The sequence below is a fragment of the Canis lupus genome, chromosome 1 (genome assembly GCF_048164855.1).
Source record: "Canis lupus baileyi chromosome 1, mCanLup2.hap1, whole genome shotgun sequence".
NCBI lineage: Eukaryota > Metazoa > Chordata > Mammalia > Carnivora > Canidae > Canis > Canis lupus.
The window spans coordinates 92,269,987-92,288,338 of NC_132838.1; positions in this window are offsets into that span (position 1 = coordinate 92,269,987).

Sequence of the window (18,352 nt, forward strand, 5' to 3'; positions counted from 1 at the left end):
TTTCTGGTGCCCCCATATATAGTATGCTGCTGAATCTTCAAACTATTTTATGAAGAACTGTGTCTTTTCTTGGCATTTAACTAACTTGAAAAGCATCAGTGCTGTTGCCAACTGGAGCATTAGGTTTCCCCCCAAAGAGCATGGGTTTAGGGTTCAGTAACTGGCATCAACCCAAAATCAAGTCTTGGATAAGTGCAGCCTTATTTTGTCAGTGGGTAATACAGTGCGGGGGTTCCCTGATCATTTCAGGGCACCAGCTAAGAGTTCAGTGTATGCTAGCATTTCCAGGCTGAAATGAAGATGACATATTGACACTGAGAACTGACCTTGAAGAGCTTCTCTAGTTTGGGCAAGAGGGGCCAGAGGAATAAGGAACTGGTTACATTCAGTGACACATACTACATTAATCCCTCTACCCAAGGCAAGTCAAGTTTGTCACAGTCGGAGCATTTTGTTCTAATACCCAAACAACCTGACTGGAAATTAACCCCAGCAAAACAAACAGAAACAGGTTTACCAGAATGACCTGCTTGAAAACATGCATTTGATTTGCCTTTGAGCCCAGGAAGCAGTTGGAATGCGGTTTTCTCAGGTCCTTTTATCTTCTTCCTTCTGCCATCTATCTTGTCCTTAAATGCAAAATTTCTCTAGCCTGATTTTTCTGGGACTATGATGTTCTTTAGGATACCACAGTGGTAAAATGTTCTCAGGCTGCAGAGTTTCAAAAAATGAAAATTTAAATTAATTTTAAAGCCTGGGTTATCTTCCAGTGAATGTTTAGAAGGTAAATGTTCAATGGCACCCTCCCTTTAGAGGGCCTTAGGACATACTACCAAAAAACACATGCTAAAATACCAAGGGAGGGAAGCTAAAAGCACCCTCCAGGGGGCTTGAAAATGGTATACCGCAAAGGTGATCTCAGTTACCAGGGATGAGCCCAATTACAACTTGTTCTTTGTGCCAACCTTGTGCATTTAACGAAGGTGACTAGCTCATGCACACTCTCAGCAGCCAGAGATAAAAACCTTAGTAACTAACAAAGGGCTTTGAGCCTTCCAGTCCTGGTTATGAAGAAGGTCCTGAACTCTTATCCTTCTATGCAATTTTTACTCCTGTTTTCCTACCCTGTAACCTATGTTTACCTGTTGCTTGACCCATGGGCATCATCCTCCATTTTCAGCCCTCACTTTTGAATGGGCTTCACATCTTCTATTGGTCTTTGCTGACAACTCATCTCAGATTCCCTCTGCTTTGGAAGCCATAGGTGAACTACTTTGCCCATGCCTGCCACTGACCTTCAGCCAACACCTCAGTGGATCTGCCCATGCCTCTCCCCACCCCCAAGGAGGGACTTAGGATAGACCTTCTACATTCTTCGATCTAGACAATTGCATTATGGGTGACCCCTGCAGGCACTGAGATTAAAGTCCCGTAGTGAAGGAGACAGCGCGCTACAATGGAGAATGTTCTAGCCCCGGATTTAGGTAATTTGAGATCTGCCATAGATCTACCTACTGCTCATAGGCTACGTGACCAAGTGACCTGGTAAGTCTAAACTTTACGTTTTAGCACACAAGGCCCTTTACTGTAGGGTTCTTGATAAATTCTCTGGTCTCCTATCACTCCTATCACTCTGTCACTCCCTTCCATCCAGCCCCACTGGTAATTCCTCACACCTTCTATTATGGAAAGCTGTAAGACAACTTTTGTCATCTTAGAAGGTAAAATTTCCACCCCATCAAACCTAGAAAGGGGAGGGCAAATGAGTAGGGACAGAAGACATGGCGGGGGGGGGGGATAGGTACAGAAAGCAAAATAAAGGAAATAATAGTGGTTATAAGGTCATGAAAGTTATTACAGCTCATGACTAAGAATCTCATGATCATATAACTTTAATGGAAAGGCTATTTTGCTGCAACTGGTAGAACCTATCAATCAAAGTTTCAAAGATCTTTTCTTCTAGCACAATTAACCAGTTGCTATTTTTCTAGAACAACATCATTTGTGTGGCTCTGGAATTATATACTTAGAGGTCTATGGTGCCTGCTATAAGCAAAGAGATCTCTAGAATAAGAGCATAAGAGCAGCGTTTTGGACATCACCAGAATCCTGGAAAAAAATGCATTTTAACCAAAAGGTAAGTTGGCAGGATCTTTAAGAGGAATGCACATCGACTGCCATTGCTGTGATTCAAAGTATATGTGTCTGAGGGGAGTGCTCAAGAGAGAGAGAGACACTGTGTTAAGGGAGAGAGGAAATGTATGTATTATCCAGCAATTAACGAATATTGACAGGTCTAATAATAGTTTATCCTCAGTTAATCCTATGATTTGCTTTCATAATACTATAGCTAATCATGTAGAGGCTTGAACTTCTGGCAAGCTTGCCTCAGCACCCAGTTTCCTGCCGGGGTGTGACCCCAAGTAAACACTGAATTGACATTTCTCTATTTTAAAGATCCTGACACAGCTGTGGGTGCTTTGCCTGTGTTTTACCAATTCAGTTATTAATGGCAGCATCTTGTTCTTGCTATGAATTTCACATAAAATATGGAACAGATTGCTTTTGCCTACAGCCTTAAAAAAAAATCAAAGCCAAAAAAATCTGTGTAACCAATTGCAAGTTAAACCATTTTAAATTGGAAATATTCTACTACATCAATCCTGACAAATAATTTTTAAACTGCTCAATTCTGTAATGTATCTACAAAGTTTATAAAATTTACAATGGGTGTATATATTTTTTGTCAGTTCTAGACTTTTCTCTATTTTAAGTTTTTGCTTCCTACAATTTTCCATAACATAAGAAGAACGCATCTTTATTTTCTATCTATTAAGCTCTAAGTTACAAGCAATGAAGATTCTAATTTGCACCAGTCATCTGCATAATAACTATAAAAGTGACATTATTTGGATGATGTGGGCCTCGAGTAATTAAAAAAAAAAAAAAAACCTTGATTGTCTAAATTACAAAGACTATATCATTTTACTTAAAAAATCCAGAAGCAGCGATGCTCCACAGTTGGTTTCCTCAAGGCTTCAACAATGTCATCATGGATTCAAATTCTTTGCATATTTCTGCTCTATCACTCTGGGCTTCTCAGCTTGTGTGCAACTGGCTCTCCCCTGGTTGTCAGATGGCCACAATAGTTCCAGGAGTCAAGTAGACATGGCAACTACTTGTTCAACAACATTGAACATCTTATTCAATGGGTCTCTTATCAATGAGGAAACTTCTCTAGAGCCTGGCCCTAATTTTCCCCTGACTTACCATTGGCCAGAATTATATCACATGACCATGCTTAAACCAATCACAGGCAAAATAAATGAAATCATTGGTTGGCCAGTGTCATCTTGTAGCAAGGGTTCTGAAACTAACCCCCACCCCCCGAAACTTATGATGGCAATGTGGAGGAAGGTAGACATTTAAACAATAGCAGGTTTCAATCACAGAGGAGGAAAGAGGAATGGTAGTTGAGAAAGATGACAAGAATCACCAACAAATGCAAAAACCGAGTTTCTACAATACAGGGATTTGATTTATTCATTTTTCATTCATTTAACAAATGTTTCTGGGTTCCTGCTATATGCCATACACTATTTTAAGTAGCAAGAGAATACCATAGTAAGAAAAAAATATACACAGTCCCTGTCTTCCTGGGCCTTTCTTGATTGTCCACATTTTGCAGTCATGAACCACAGAGAACAAACATCCCAACCTTCTTATTTTACAGGTGAAGAAACAGAAGTTGGGAGTGACTAAATCATTTGCTGGATTGAGGATGCACCTGATTTGAGATTATATGTCTTGCATTTTTTTAAGGTATCAATTATCTTGGGTGCAAAAGCTTTTTTATATGTGTAAATATAACTTGCCATATGCTAATCCAAAATATGATTTATCATAAAACAAATCACTTTAGGGGAAACAATTTACTCTATGAAATGATTTCCACAAGATCCATTTAAGTGATGTCTATCTGGCATTAAGATAAAAATCTATAAAATTAGTTTATAATCTTTTCTGGAGTTAATCTCTTTGTACATCACCAAAATTCAAATTTCTTCCTGTCATATCTTACCCCAAACTCCATCATTTTATTCCCTCCAGCTCTGTACAGGGCCAGTCAATCCCTGTGGGTAGTAAGATAGTCTGCACCCCTAAAGGCTTGTTCAGTGTCTTCCAAGGGTAGGGATGGGTCCACTGTGTACTATGTGCTTCACTACTCTGCATAGTGGTAGTTAAGACACACCAGTACCTACAAATTTAGGCCATGTTTGCTGGGACCCATATTAAAAAGTGTCTCCTGAAAGATTCAGAACCACCCAGGGCTTTAGTGTGGCCTGGACAAGACCTGCAATGAACTGTTATGAAAGCAGCTAAATCTTTGCTTAGAAACTTTGCTCAGAAATTCATGCTAAATTGTTAGCTCTGATTTCTCCTTTGTGTATTTATTCAGACCGAATCACACAGGTGCACAAACGTGCAAGGATATTCACTGCAGCATTACTTGTAGAAGTCAAAGATCAGAAAGAATCTGAATGTTCCTCAACACATCACAGCATGGGCCTGAGCATCATGTGACTGATAAAACAGAAGTAACTCTATGAACTGATAATGGAATGGCCGCCAGGAAACTCTAACAGCAAAAGCTCAGTGCAGGAAATTACAAATAGCATGGAGCCTGTTTGTAAATAAATATTTAAAGAAACAGAAGTAATATGTAATTGAATATGCGTGAAATGTCTCTAGAACAGGGGTGACTGAACTATGGCCCAAAGGCCAAATCCAGCCCACCATCTGGATTTAACACCACCATGACATAGTTTTTATACTTTTTAGTGATGAAAAAAAAATCAATAGGAAAAAATTTCATGAAAATGAGATGAAATTCAAAGATCAGTGTCCATAAATAAGCTTTACTGGAACACAGACACACCCTCTGTATTGTCTATGGCTGCTTTTGGACTAAAACAATATGATTGAATAGCTGTGGTATATAATAATTGCCCACAAAGAGTACAATATTTACTATTTGGCCCTTTACCCCTGCTTGGAAGAATAAGTGTAGTTTCCCCTTGGGAAAGGTATTGGAATATAAAGACAGGGCAGGAAGAAATTGTTTGACTTTCTACAATTTTGTACATTTTTCAATTTTAAATAATGAGCATTACCTACTTCAAGGAAATAAATTATTTTTATTAATAATTTTCCTAAGTTATTTAATAATTCAATAAGTTCTTGAAACTGTCTGCTCTTGATAAACATCATGTCTTTGATGAGGCATCCTGTCACTGGCACAATGACTCCTCAAGATGGTCCTTGTGAGTGTCAGGGAGACCAGGGTGCTGGATATGTGCAGTTTTATTACTGGACATGTGCTACTAGATGTGCCCTGTACTTCTTTACCATTATATAACCAACTCTGCTATGAGGGGGAAAAAAAGCAGGAAATGTTTAATTTCCTTAATTTTTTTTCTCCTGGAGAATATAGAAAGCTCTGTATCATGCAGTATCACCGTACTTCATGAACATTTTTTCTGTAGCTACACTGAAAAGTAAATTAAAATCTTCCCAATGATGGGCTGAACTAGGCTATGCAGACACAGAGGTAGCCTGTCTCCTCTGATGGAGGAAGGGAAGGCATTTGAGAACCCAGAAATAAGTAATCTGGACAGTTCTGACTCATAAGTAGGCCTGGAGATTCAGAAGAAACTCGAGGAAGGTCTCCAATGACAGAGTGTTGATAGAAGAAATGCTGACAATTATTACAGGTCCTATATTGTTTTTCGGGTGAGCTTTTAGTTTTAAAAGAATATTCTAGAAGAATGGCTTGAACTTGACTGAATTTCTGGGGATGGGGCTCCTCAAATGAGAAAACTCTGTGACCTCATACACAGAAAATAATGAAACTTAAAGAAGCTTTGAATATAGAGCCCTAGCTTCCACGACTCAGTATCTAAAAGATACAGTTCATTCCACCCAAACAAAAACTCAGAATTTTTTAAACTTGACTAAGAGATTCCACATTATAGGAAAGAATAACTGAGCTGAAATATCAAAAACTAATTGTGGAAGACACAGCATCAGAAGACTTTGGAAAGATAGTGCATTAATGCATCCTGCCTTTCCTATATAGACAACGCCACATCCGGCTTCACCTCACTTCTCCGGTGCCTCGCGCCGTTCACACTGCGGGTAGGTGAACTGACACTAGTGGGGTGCTTTAAACCTCTGGGCCAGGTGGGAGCCCAGGGGGTGGGGAGCAGCAGAAGGTAATCCTAGAACAAGGATCTGAAACAGCTTTGGGAAGAACTTGATCAACAAGGATCCTTGGACCCCTGCGAGGAAAGTTGGTATTGGCCAACCTGGGTGTTGCAGACATTAGCCAGTCCCTGAAGGCTACAAGGTTTTGAAGAGGTGCTGAATGGGTAGACCAAGCGTTCCCCACCCCTGACACTAGGACAGCAGTGGAGAGCCTCTCCTCCCCCCACATGTCTTAATAGGGAGCTAATGGCTTCCTGCAATAGCTTTGCCAGCTTTCAGGGTCAGACTGCTACACTTCCTTTTGCTCTCACCACCCCATCCATCTCAGGTAAAGCATCCCAGCAACTGAATCTAATAAGCAGCAAAGACAAAACACTCGATACTAAAAGAATGCAGCAGCCAGAGAGACCAAAAATAAATGAGGTCCTGATGGGATAAAGTTGATGGGAAGAAAGAGAGGGCAACCTTTTAAAAAACTTCAAATAGTAATGATAATGTTAACAAGAGCACTTGAAGAGATTCAGTCCAGCATGTGATGAAAGAACACATGCCTTTATTTTTTAAAATATCAGTAGATGAATTCAAGCACATGATCACTGTGGATACTCACATTCAGTGTCCAGGCACATCTAAAGGATGAAGTGGGTAGAACCAGAGGCAAAAATACAAAGATGTAGTAATCATGAGAGAGAAGATAAAAGGCTTGGTTGACAGACCCAACAAACTCACACATGGATAGTAGAGTTCAAGAAAAAAAGAAGGAGAAAGGGAAGAGACCAATAAGAAACAAAAGTAAAAAAAAACTTCCCTGGGGAAAAAATTGTTTCAGATGGAAAAAGAGTCTAATGAATTTTAGGAAAAATTATTGGAGGAAGAGAGGCATTTATCCATATTCTGGCAAAATTCCCAAACTCCAAAGGTAAAGAGAGACTCTTAAAAGCATCCATTTAGATAAAAAGAGTTCTCTTAAAATTAAATCTATATTGCTTGAAGAATCATCATCCTAGCACTACTTAAAACAGAAAAAGCAAAGAAAAAGAGGTAGAACTAAGGAAGTGATAATTTTATGTGAAACTTTATACAGCTCTTAACAGTATTCACTAAAATGGGTGAAGGGGTTCACAAGCTTCCAATTATAAACTAAGTCCTGGGGATGCAATGTACAGAACAGTGATGATAAGTGAATTATATATATTATATAATTGAAATTTGCTAAGAGGGATCTTAAAAATTCTCATGACAAGAAAAGATTTGTAACTACATGTGGTGATGGGTTGTAACTAGGCTTACTATGATCGTTTCACAATCTATACAAAGATAAGTCAGTATGTTGTACACTGAAACTAACCATATTATGGTAATTATTTCTTAATTTTAAAAAAATCAGAAAAAGCTAAGAATTATATAGTTATGGGGAAAGGCACAGATATAAGGTAAATCTTCACATTATAAAATAGAGGATTATGAAATTGTGTAGTATGATCAAACATGGTTTTTAACCATTGGTAGGAATACAAACTCAGGCAGCCACTCTGGAAAACAGCATGGAGATTCCTCAAAAAGTTAAAAATACAGCTACCCTATGACCCAGCAACTGCACTACTAAGAATTTATTCAAAGGATACAAACATAGTGATTTGAAGGGGCACATGCACCCCAATGTTTATAGCAGCAACAACATCCACAATAATCCAGATATCTATTGACAAATAAATGGATAAAGAAGATGTGGGGTGTGTGCATATGTGTGTGCGTGTGTGTAATGGAATATTACTCAGCCATCAAAAAGAATGAAATCTTGCCATTTGCAATAATGTGGATGGAACTAGAGGGTATTACGCTATGTGAAATAAGTTTGTCAAAGAAGGATAAATAACATGATTTCACTCATATGTGAAATTTAAGAAACAAAACAAATGAACAGAGGAAAGGGAAGGAAAAATAAAGTAAGCCAAAATCAGAGAGGGAGGCAAATCATAAGAGACTCTAAACTCTAGGAAACAAGCCGATGGTTGCTGGAGGGGAGAGGTGGGGGATGGGATACCTGGGTGACAGGCATTAAGGAGGGCACATGATATAATGAGAATGGGGTATTCTATGCAGCGGGTGAATCATTGAATTCTACCTCTGAAACTAATTATTTAATTGAATTTAAATAATTGGTTTTAAAAGTTGTTTTTAAATGCACAGGAAAAGATAGAAGGAATAAAAGAATGGTAGGTTAGAATAACTATGAGTTCTCTCTTTCATAAACTTTTTATAATATGTCAATAATTTCTTAAGTTAAAGTTCAGTTTTTTAAAAAGGAATTATATTTTTAATAAGTAACATGAAAAAAATTCATGCTATCATCTGTAGATGCTGAAGCAAACTTCACAAACAGCACATGACCTGCAGCCAGATGGATGATTCAGGGCTCCAGGATCAATATGCCAATTTCATCTTTTTAAGATTGATAGTGCCTGGGGGGTAGGAGTTATCCCTAAAACTTTGGGTGGGGTAAATTTATTTTCTTGGTATATAGAATAAAGGAGGCCTTGATTCCCCTATTTGTCTGAGATTTGAGCAGATTCAAACCAAAGTTTTAAGGAAAACTCTTACCCCTCCTCTTTGAAGGCATCCCCTCCTCCCCCTCGTCCAGTGGGCACCCATTCCCATCAGGCTCCTCAATCTATCCAGTGTGAAAAAGACAAAAGCAGCCCGACAGCCGGGAGCTGGCAGGGAAGTGGTAGGGTTTTCTGCTGCCAGAAGGCAATGTCAGACAAAGTCATTCTATTACTGTGATAAAGTGAGACAAAAATAAACCCACTCCATAAGCTTTTGTCTGGGCTCTGACAAAAACAAGGTGTGAAACACCACCAAAATCACCAATTCTCTCCTTCGCAGCTCGTGAGGGGGACTGGCTCTTCTGACCAATCCCGGCTTTAGCTGTGCTTCAAGGCCCCTGCATTTCAGATAAAAATGAAGACACCCAATCATAGAACTGCCCCCAAACTCCTGATAACACCCAATACAGACCAAATTCCTGCTTCGACTTTCCCCAAAATCACCTAAGTTCAAATCCCATAATGTAAATTTTCTAGGATCTTATTAATTTTATTTAAATTCAATTAATTAACATATAGTGTATTATTAGTTTCCGAGATAGAATTCACTGATTCATCAGTCTTATATAAGACCCAGTGCTCATGACATCACATGCCTTCTTTAATGCCCATCACCCAGGTACCCCATCTGCCCACCAACTATGACCCTCAGTTTGTTTCTTATGATTAAAAGTCTCTAATGGTTTGCCTCCCTAATTTCATCTTGTTTTATTTTTCCCCTCCCTTCCCCTATGATCCTGTTTGGTTTCTTAAATTCCATATATGAGTAAAATCATAATTGTCTTTCTCTGATTGACTTACTTTGCTTAGCATAATACCTTCTAGTTCCATCAATATCACGGCAAATGGCAAGATTTCATTTTTTGATGGCTGAGTAGTATTCCATTGTATATGCATATATACCACGTCTTCTTTATCCACTCATCTGTTGATGGACATCTTGGCCCTTTCCATAGTTTGGCTATTGTGGACATTGCTGCTAGAACATTGGGGTGCAGGTGCCCCTTCAGATCACTACATTTGTATCTTTAGGGTAACCATCCAGTAATTACTGGGTCATAGGGTAGCTCTATTTTCAAGTTTTGAGGAACCTCCATACTGTTTTCCAGAGTGGCTGCACAAGTTTGCATTCCCACCAACAGTGCAGGATGGTTCCCCTTTCTCCACATCCTCACCAACATCTGTCATTTCCTGATTTGTCAATTTTAGCCATTCTTACTAGTGTGAGGTGGTATCTCGTTGTGATTTTGATTTATATTTCTAGTATCTTTTTAAGGAGACTCTGTAGTCTTACTGATGTGTGGCTTCCCTTAGTGAAAGAAGCCAAAAACCCAATTCTCAGTTCAATTCCAGGTATGTGTTCCCAGTGGGGCTTGGCATTAAGGCACTGACAAATCCAACAGCATCTTTTGTAGGTTATGATCAACATTAGGGTGAGCAATGAAAATTTAGCCAGCGACCCAGAGTAGGTTCTTCCCATGGTACAGAAAGTGAATTCATTGCTCATTGTTACCCAGTGTTTGGCAAAACTCAGTTAAAAGAAATAATACGATGCACTGCCTTAGGCATACATAACCCCTTTCTTTCTGGAAGGCCTCTGACACCTATCCCTGAACTCCAGGAATCTGGCAAAGAGCTCTGTACATGCATCCCACTGCTGGGCATCTGCAGACCTGCCTTTACTCAATTCAGCTTTGGTGTAATGCTGTCGGGGTGCTCATGAAGCCTTGTCACTTGGCCACTGTCAGGATGTCAAAGACGCCACTCACCACATAAAGCAGTTCAGGAACTCACAGGAGAAATATGTTGCTTTTGATGCTAGCAGAACAGTGATACTTGTCCTGAGCAATCCATTTGTTTCCATTTTATACACAGTGTGAATTGGAGAACTGTAGAGTTCCCATTTGCACGTTGGTTTCTTGAAAAGCAAACCAAATCTGTAACAAGTGTAGTCTGCTTTCTGATGGTCGTCTCATTTCTGGCTCTACTTTTTTTTTTTTAATTCTCTCAGCCACTGTTTTCCCTTCTCCCCTCTGCCAAATTGGTATTATCTTGCTGTATCCTATGCACCTGTGTAAGTGGCCTGACATACTTTTTAAAAAATAATAAATTGGGTAACAGAAAAAGAAGTCTGAAATAGTGTGGCACAAACTGAGAAGCAGGGTTGGCATTTATTTTTTTTTAATTTTTATTTATTTATGATAGTCACAGAGAGAGAGAGAGAGAGAGGCAGAGACACAGGCAGAGGGAGAAGCAGGCTCCATGCCGGGAGCCCGACGCGGGATTCGATCCCGGGTCTCCAGGACCACGCCCTGGGCCAAAGGCAGGTGCCAAACCGCTGCGCCACCCAGGGATCCCAGGGTTGGCATTTAGAGCAAGGTGAGCCCCCCAGAGGGACAGGGCAACTGAGGAGGCTGGCAGGCAGAGGGCCCGGGAGCACACCACAGGCTTGAAGAGAAGTGTGCTTCCAACCACAGGGCACACATGCCAGGGCACACACGCCAGGTGGGAGGAACTAGACAGGGAGGAGCTTTGTCACCCTGTCATGCAAAGTCCACGTGGGGGGACACAGAAAAGCCTTGGGACACAGAATAGGATGGGAAGACTGGCGTGGACTTGAAAATAGACACAGAAGTTGAGGCACAATGTGGGTCACATCTGACCTTCCTTTTTGTGTGACAAACACAAGTGTCCTGGTTCCCATGCTCAGGGGTAAGGGATGGAAGTGGCAGAAAGGGGACTGTGTTAGTTTCCTACAGCTGCCACAGACTGAGGGACTTAGACATTTATTTTCTCCCAGTTCTGGAGGCTAGAGGCCCAAGACCATGGTGTTGGCAGGACTGGTTTCTTCCAAGGCCTTTCTTGCTGGCCTACTGGTGACCTTCTTTTGAGGTGCACCTACATGGGATTTCCTCTGTGTACGCCCACATATCTGCCCCCATTCTCCTCTTCTTACAAGGATAATTGTCATATTGGAATAGGATCCACCCACACATGCCCATTTTATCTTAATTACCTCTTTAAAGAGCCAATTTCCAAATGCAGTCGCTTTCCGAGGTAATGAAGGTTAGCACTTGAAGGCATGAATTTGGTGGGGTGAGGTGGGGGGTATCACAATTCAGACCCTAACAGGCACCCACAGAAGCTTCTGGAGAAGGTGCAAAGCATATGGTAGCTAAAATACAACATGTAAAATGCCATTTGTCTCTGTGGGATGTGGCTCCCTGGGTGGAAGGAGGCTGGGATAAGTGAGCAATTTTGGAGAAGCATTGGCCATGCAGCCTGGCCTCTGAAAATCAAGGTATCTCCCATCAATGGTATCAAGAGGCAGGGATGAGCTTTGTTTGGGCCTCATGGAGGGAACGAAGGAATTTTGCAGATGGTGACCATGACGAAGACAACACACTTTAGGATCATCACTGAACGCAATAAGTGATAAAAGACAAGCAGTGGCTCAGGATAGCCACGCAGAGTCTGTCATCACTGAGCTGGGGGGGACATGACCAGCGTGACTTAGATGGTTTTCTGGTCCTACCAACACTGACCTTCTATAGACACTCCACTATCTGGCTGAGAGGGCCAATTTTCTCTTTTCTGCTCTCATCCCTGAGCAGAGAAAGTTCACAGACTCACTTCACGGTGCTCACACACCGACTTGATGTCTGGAATTGAGAATGCATTGTCCGAGTTCTGTGAGAGTAAGGCTTTGGTTATTCTCAATTTTCTCTGAAAAACAAACAAACAAACAAAAAACAAAAAACAAAACCAACAACTGTGTGGCTGCCTTCCACTTGACCCATGATCCCAATAACCCTGGGCTTGCCTGTGTAGTGCAGAGCCCTCTCTGCCTCTCTCATCTGAGCTGGAGGCTGTGTCTAGCATCTGCGTGCACTACGTAGAAACAAAGTGGAAAACAAAGTGGATTTCTGGCAAAATCACCAAACCCCGCCTGCCCTGTGAATGGGAAGGAAATGTCACCTCCTTTTAAAAAGGTTGAATTACTTCCAGTTGTGGCCCCATCTAAAAACTGAATCCTTCATCAGGAAAAAACCTAGATCCCATGACATTTTCTCTGCTACCTAAGAAATACCTCTTTCCAATAATAACTCCTGACATTATAATTTAATCACTTCAATATTGGGTTAGATGAGCAAGGAAATCCTCTTTCTGCCTCTACTATAATCTCTTCAAGGTTGATTTTTTAGCTTCTGTGCTACTCCAGCCCCACAACCCTACCAGAGTAGACAGCCATCCCCGCAGGTTATACCCACTATACACTCAGATGATTAAGGGAGCCCTCTGTTTTTATTCTAAATGGAAATTTTTTTGAGATGAAAATATTAAATGGATAAAGATGGGCTTCAGATCCAACCTGGAAAAGCTTAAGCTTGAAAAATAGAGAATTTGAAGTTATTGAATAAAAGGTGGAGAGTCAGAAAATTCTGGTCGTATAGCATTCAAGGCAGATAAGCCTGAGGAAGGGCCAAAGAGGAGGAGGCTGGGTTACTAGTCACAGCACACCCAAACCTGGGGTGACAGCTGATGTGCGTAAATTCCCCAAAGCTGCATGAAAATGAAGGACCCCAGAAACAAAGGAGGAGAATTCAGAAATAGCCAGAGTTAGGAGAGAAGGGAGGGGAAGGCCAGCCAAGATATTGGAGGAGGACCAGGGCTTTGAAGGTGGACCCTATGTCAGAAAATCATGCCAGACCCTCTCCACCCCTCCTGCTAGCAGGAACACCAGACAGGCCACACGACAGGGCGATCCACGAGCAAGCTCCTGCAGGAGAGGATGCTCCCAAGAGAAGCTGTTTGCCTCCTAGCCTCCTTGGGAGCTCCTCTCTGCCCTGAACAGCTTTCCAGCCTGTCCTCATGTCCATACTGATGGGGGAACAGCCGTGATCTATGCTGTCATTGAAACTGCTCAGCACTACCACCTGGCTCCCTCACCCAATGGAGCGCTGCTGATTTAGTGATATTGTCCCTGTTGGTGGGAACAAACTGCCCAAGTCTGCAGTGAAAAATAACAGTCAATAACCTTGCCCGTCCAGAGAAGAATGGGTGAAGTCAGGACCTCCGCTAGAGCATGTTCCCTTACATCCTCCCTCCACCTCTTACTAAGAAATCAATATCTTGCCTGTGGGAGGACTGTGTTTTTTTTAAGGGCCCACAGTGTGAGGCCAGCATTGGAAGGGAGGGAGGAAAGATGAAGGGAGGGGGGCTGGTGGGTGGAGAGTGTGCTTCTGGGCAGCATTTACCCTCTGTGGCTGTGGCCACCAAAGAGCTTCTGAGATTCAGTTTCCTCATCCATAATAAAGCAGGATAATAAAGCCTCTTCTGTAGATTGTAGAGAAGAAAATGTACAAAAATTCTTACAACATGGGGAATGCTTAAAGGGGGGGGGGGGGCAGCTACTGCTGTCATTAAAAAAAGAAAGTCACATTTCCTGACCATATTCTTTGTGTCAGGTAGCACCTGGAAAGTACTATTGATATAAATTGCCTCACTTACTCTCCATATCTGCATTATGCAGTGGATATTGTTATCTGGTCTGAGAGGCACAATTATTACCCCAAGGTCGCCTGGATGGTAAGGGGTGGCCCCAGCTGTCACCCCCAGATCGGCTTGTCTCCAAGGCTGCTTCTAGCAGATGACAGGTTTAGCCAGGTTTCAATGGCCCCAGGGTCAGGGCATTTGGCAGGAACACTATGATTTCCCTAGACTCGGACAGCCTCCCTGTTAACGAGCTGGTGCTGGAGTTGTTGCTCTGGAGACGGTGTAGGTCGCCGCACATTTTCAGTAGCACCTCAAGGGGCTTGGATGCAATATGCATTAGGTTCTGCTCTGCTAACAGAATTCCACCTTTAAGTTGTTCCGCTGACTACTCAGAGTTCCTTCCCCCTGGATTTGTGCAGAACCAGTACAAGTATGTTAGCCACACATCTGTTCTCTTGCATATGTGTGCGTGCACGCACACGCACACACACAAAGAGCGAATGGGGTGCCGGGTGTGTGTGTGTGTGTGTGTGTGTGCGCGTGTATGTATGTGAATGTCTGTAGCTTAACTTGCTCCTTTTCAACAGTAGATTCACGACCCATATTTGGGATCCTTTCTCATGGTGAGGAGGCTCCCTCACCCCTCATTATTTCTTTGCATAACTAACATATATTCTGTAACCTCCAGCAGAACGGGCCTCCTCTGTTCTTCTCAAGAGCAGACAACTGTTCATTTTCTACACATGAAGTTACCCAGTTGCTCTTTCAAAATCCATTGCAAGCTGGCCTCCCCCACTTGAAATGGCCAAATGGCCAAAACAAAAAAGTGTTTTGTGGGTTTTTGGGGTTTTTTTTTGGCCATTTCGGTACAAAATTTACAAAAATAAATCATAACCGCAGAGAAATCCAATTCTGAACCCAGGCCCCTGATGTTAGAGCCCTTGCTCAGACCCATTCATGCCAGCTAAGTACCATTTGAGACGATGACGAAAAAGTAGACTAGCAGGTACCAGGGCTGGGGAGAAGTGGGGAAGACAGTACTTGATGGGTACGGGGTTTCAGTGTGGGATGACAACAAGCTCTGGAAACAGGATAATGGGGATGGTTGCCCAACATTCTATGTGTGCCACATGCCACTGAATTATATATTTAAAACACAGGAGCCAGAAAACCATAGCTGAGGGCATCACAATGCCAGATTTCAGGTTGTACTACAAAGCTGTGGTCATCAAGACAGTATGGTACTGGCACAAAAACAGACACATAGACCAATGGAACAGAATAGAGAATCCAGAATTGGACCCTGAACTTTATGGTCAACTAATATTCAACAAAGGAGGAAAGACTATCCACTGGAAAAAAGACAGTCTTTTCAATAAATGGTGCTGGGAAAATTGGACATCCACATGCAGAAGAATGAAACTAGACCACTGTCTTGCACCAGACACAAAGATAAACTCAAAATGGATGAAAGATCTTAAGTGAGACAAGATTCCATCAAAATCCTAGAGAAGAACACAGGCAACACCCTTTTTAAACTCGGCCACAGTAACTTCTTGCAAGAGACATCCACGAAGGCAAAAGAAACAAAAGCAAAAATGAACTATTGGGACTTCATCAAGATCAGAAGCTTTTGCACAGCAAAGGATACAGTCAACAAAACTAAAAAGACAACCTACAGAATGGGAGAAGATATTTGCAAATGACATATTAGATAAAGGGCTAGTTTCCAAGATCTATAAAGAACTTACTAAACTCAACAGCAAAGAAACAAACAATCCAATCATGAAATGGGCAAAAGACATGAACAGAAATCTCACAGAGGAAGACATAGACATGGCCAACATGCACATGAGAAAATGCTCTGCATCACTTGCCATCAGGGAAATACAAATCACAACCACAATGAGATACCACCTCACACCAGTGAGAATGAGGAAAATTAACAAGGCAGGAAACCACAAATGTTGGAGAGGATGTGGAGAAAGGGGAACCCTCTTACACTTTGGTGGGAATGTGAACTGGTGCAGCCACTCTGGAAAACTGTGTGGAGGTTCCTCAAAGGGTTAAAAATAGACCTGCCCTACGACCCAGCAATTGCACTGCTCAGGATTTACACCAAAGATACAGATGCAGTGAAACACCGGGACACCTGCACCAAGATGTTTCTAGCAGCAATGGCCACAATAGCCAAACTGTGGAAGGAGCCTCGGTGTCCATTGAAAGATGAATGGATAAAGAAGCTGTGGTCTATGTATACAATGGAATATTCCTCAGCCATTAGAAACGACAAATACCCACGATTTGCTTCAATGTGGATGGAACTGGAGGGTATTATGCTGAGTGAAATAAGTCAATCGGAGAAGGACAAACATTATATGGTCTCATTCATTTGGGGAATATAAAAAATAGTGAAAGGGAATAAAGGGGAAATGAGAAAAAATGAGTGGGAAATATCAGGGAGGGAGATAGAACATAAGAGACTCCTAACTCTGGAAAACGAACTAGGGGTGGTGGAAGGGGAGGAGGCAGGGGGTGGGGGTGACTGGTGACAGGCACTGAGGGGGGCACTTGACGGGATGAGCACTGGGTGTTATTCTATATGTTGGCAAATTGAACACCAATAAAAAATAAATTTATTTTAAAAATAAAATAATAAAAAATAAAACACAGGTGCCTGGCTTGGCTCAGTCAGGTGGAGAGTGTGACTGGATCTTGAGGTTCTGAGGTCAAGCCCCACATTAGGCATAGAGCTTACTTTTTGAAAAGTGCTTAAAAGCTTTTTATGTGATGCGTATTTTTCCATATTTCAAAAAGAAGTCAAAAAGAGAAATAGTGACAATAGTTGTATTGCACCTCGTTTAACTTTGCCAAGCCTTGGCTTCCCCAACAGCATGATGGGGGGAGCCATACATCTTCCTCGGAATATTGCTATTGCCATGAAGTTCTACCACAAGGGATACACCTGGCCCCACAAGTGCCACACTGTGGAGTTCAGCCCACATCCTTCCCTTTGCTCTGCCCACCACTCATATCTTCACTAATTTACTCCTCTCCTCAGGCACAGCTCGAGGTGTCCAGGCACGCGTGCCCTACATGGGATGCCCGTCTGCTACTGAAAAGTGGTCACAGGCTGCAGATTTCCAGCACTTAATAGGTGCCTAATGAATGTTTGTGCAACTAAATTAGATTGACTAGATAAACCGCAAGGGAGCAATAAAAGGCAGTCAGTGCCCTGTTCTGAGGTGGTTCCATGTATCAGGGATGCTTACTCCACAGGGGATACAAACAATATTTGTTGTTGATGAGGCAACTCTGTGGTTCACTGGATTTCATTCCAAATTTGGACTATTTTTTAAAAGCTGCCTTTTTATGTGCAGTTTTACTATCTCAAACAACTGGAACCAGTGGAAAGAGGCATTTGGGGAACCATCTATAATAAAGGAAATGGCAGTAATAGGTACAAGAAGCAAATTCACGGGGCACAAGCTACTTAATCTCCAGTTGGGGATGTACACTGAAATCTGAAAGATGAAAATAGGCATTAATTGGATCCACCTTTCATTTTTAAGGTTGCACAGAGTCTATACACGTCTAAGCATCATAATTAGGTAATTTCAGTTATATGGCTTTTAAATTCAGAGCAGGGAGCATAAAACTTTATGCCACAAATCTACAACTTCTAAAAGTACACAGTCATTTTCATTTCACATTCTGTTACGGTCAGTGACAGAGACTTAAGTGTGCAGAGAGGATCTAGTGTGATTAAAACTCTGTTGGTTCTGAGGGAAGGTAATAAGGAATCTTTTGTCATATCCTGCTGCTACCATTTCCCTCTGTCATTGTCACTTGATGGCCACACATTCTCAGTCCCAGAGAAAGGCTTTGTCATTCACCCAGACACTCAAGGGGGAACCTCTTGCATCCCAGAGACATCCCCACCCCACACAACTGCTGCATCCTGCTGCTTTTAAGACCTGCAT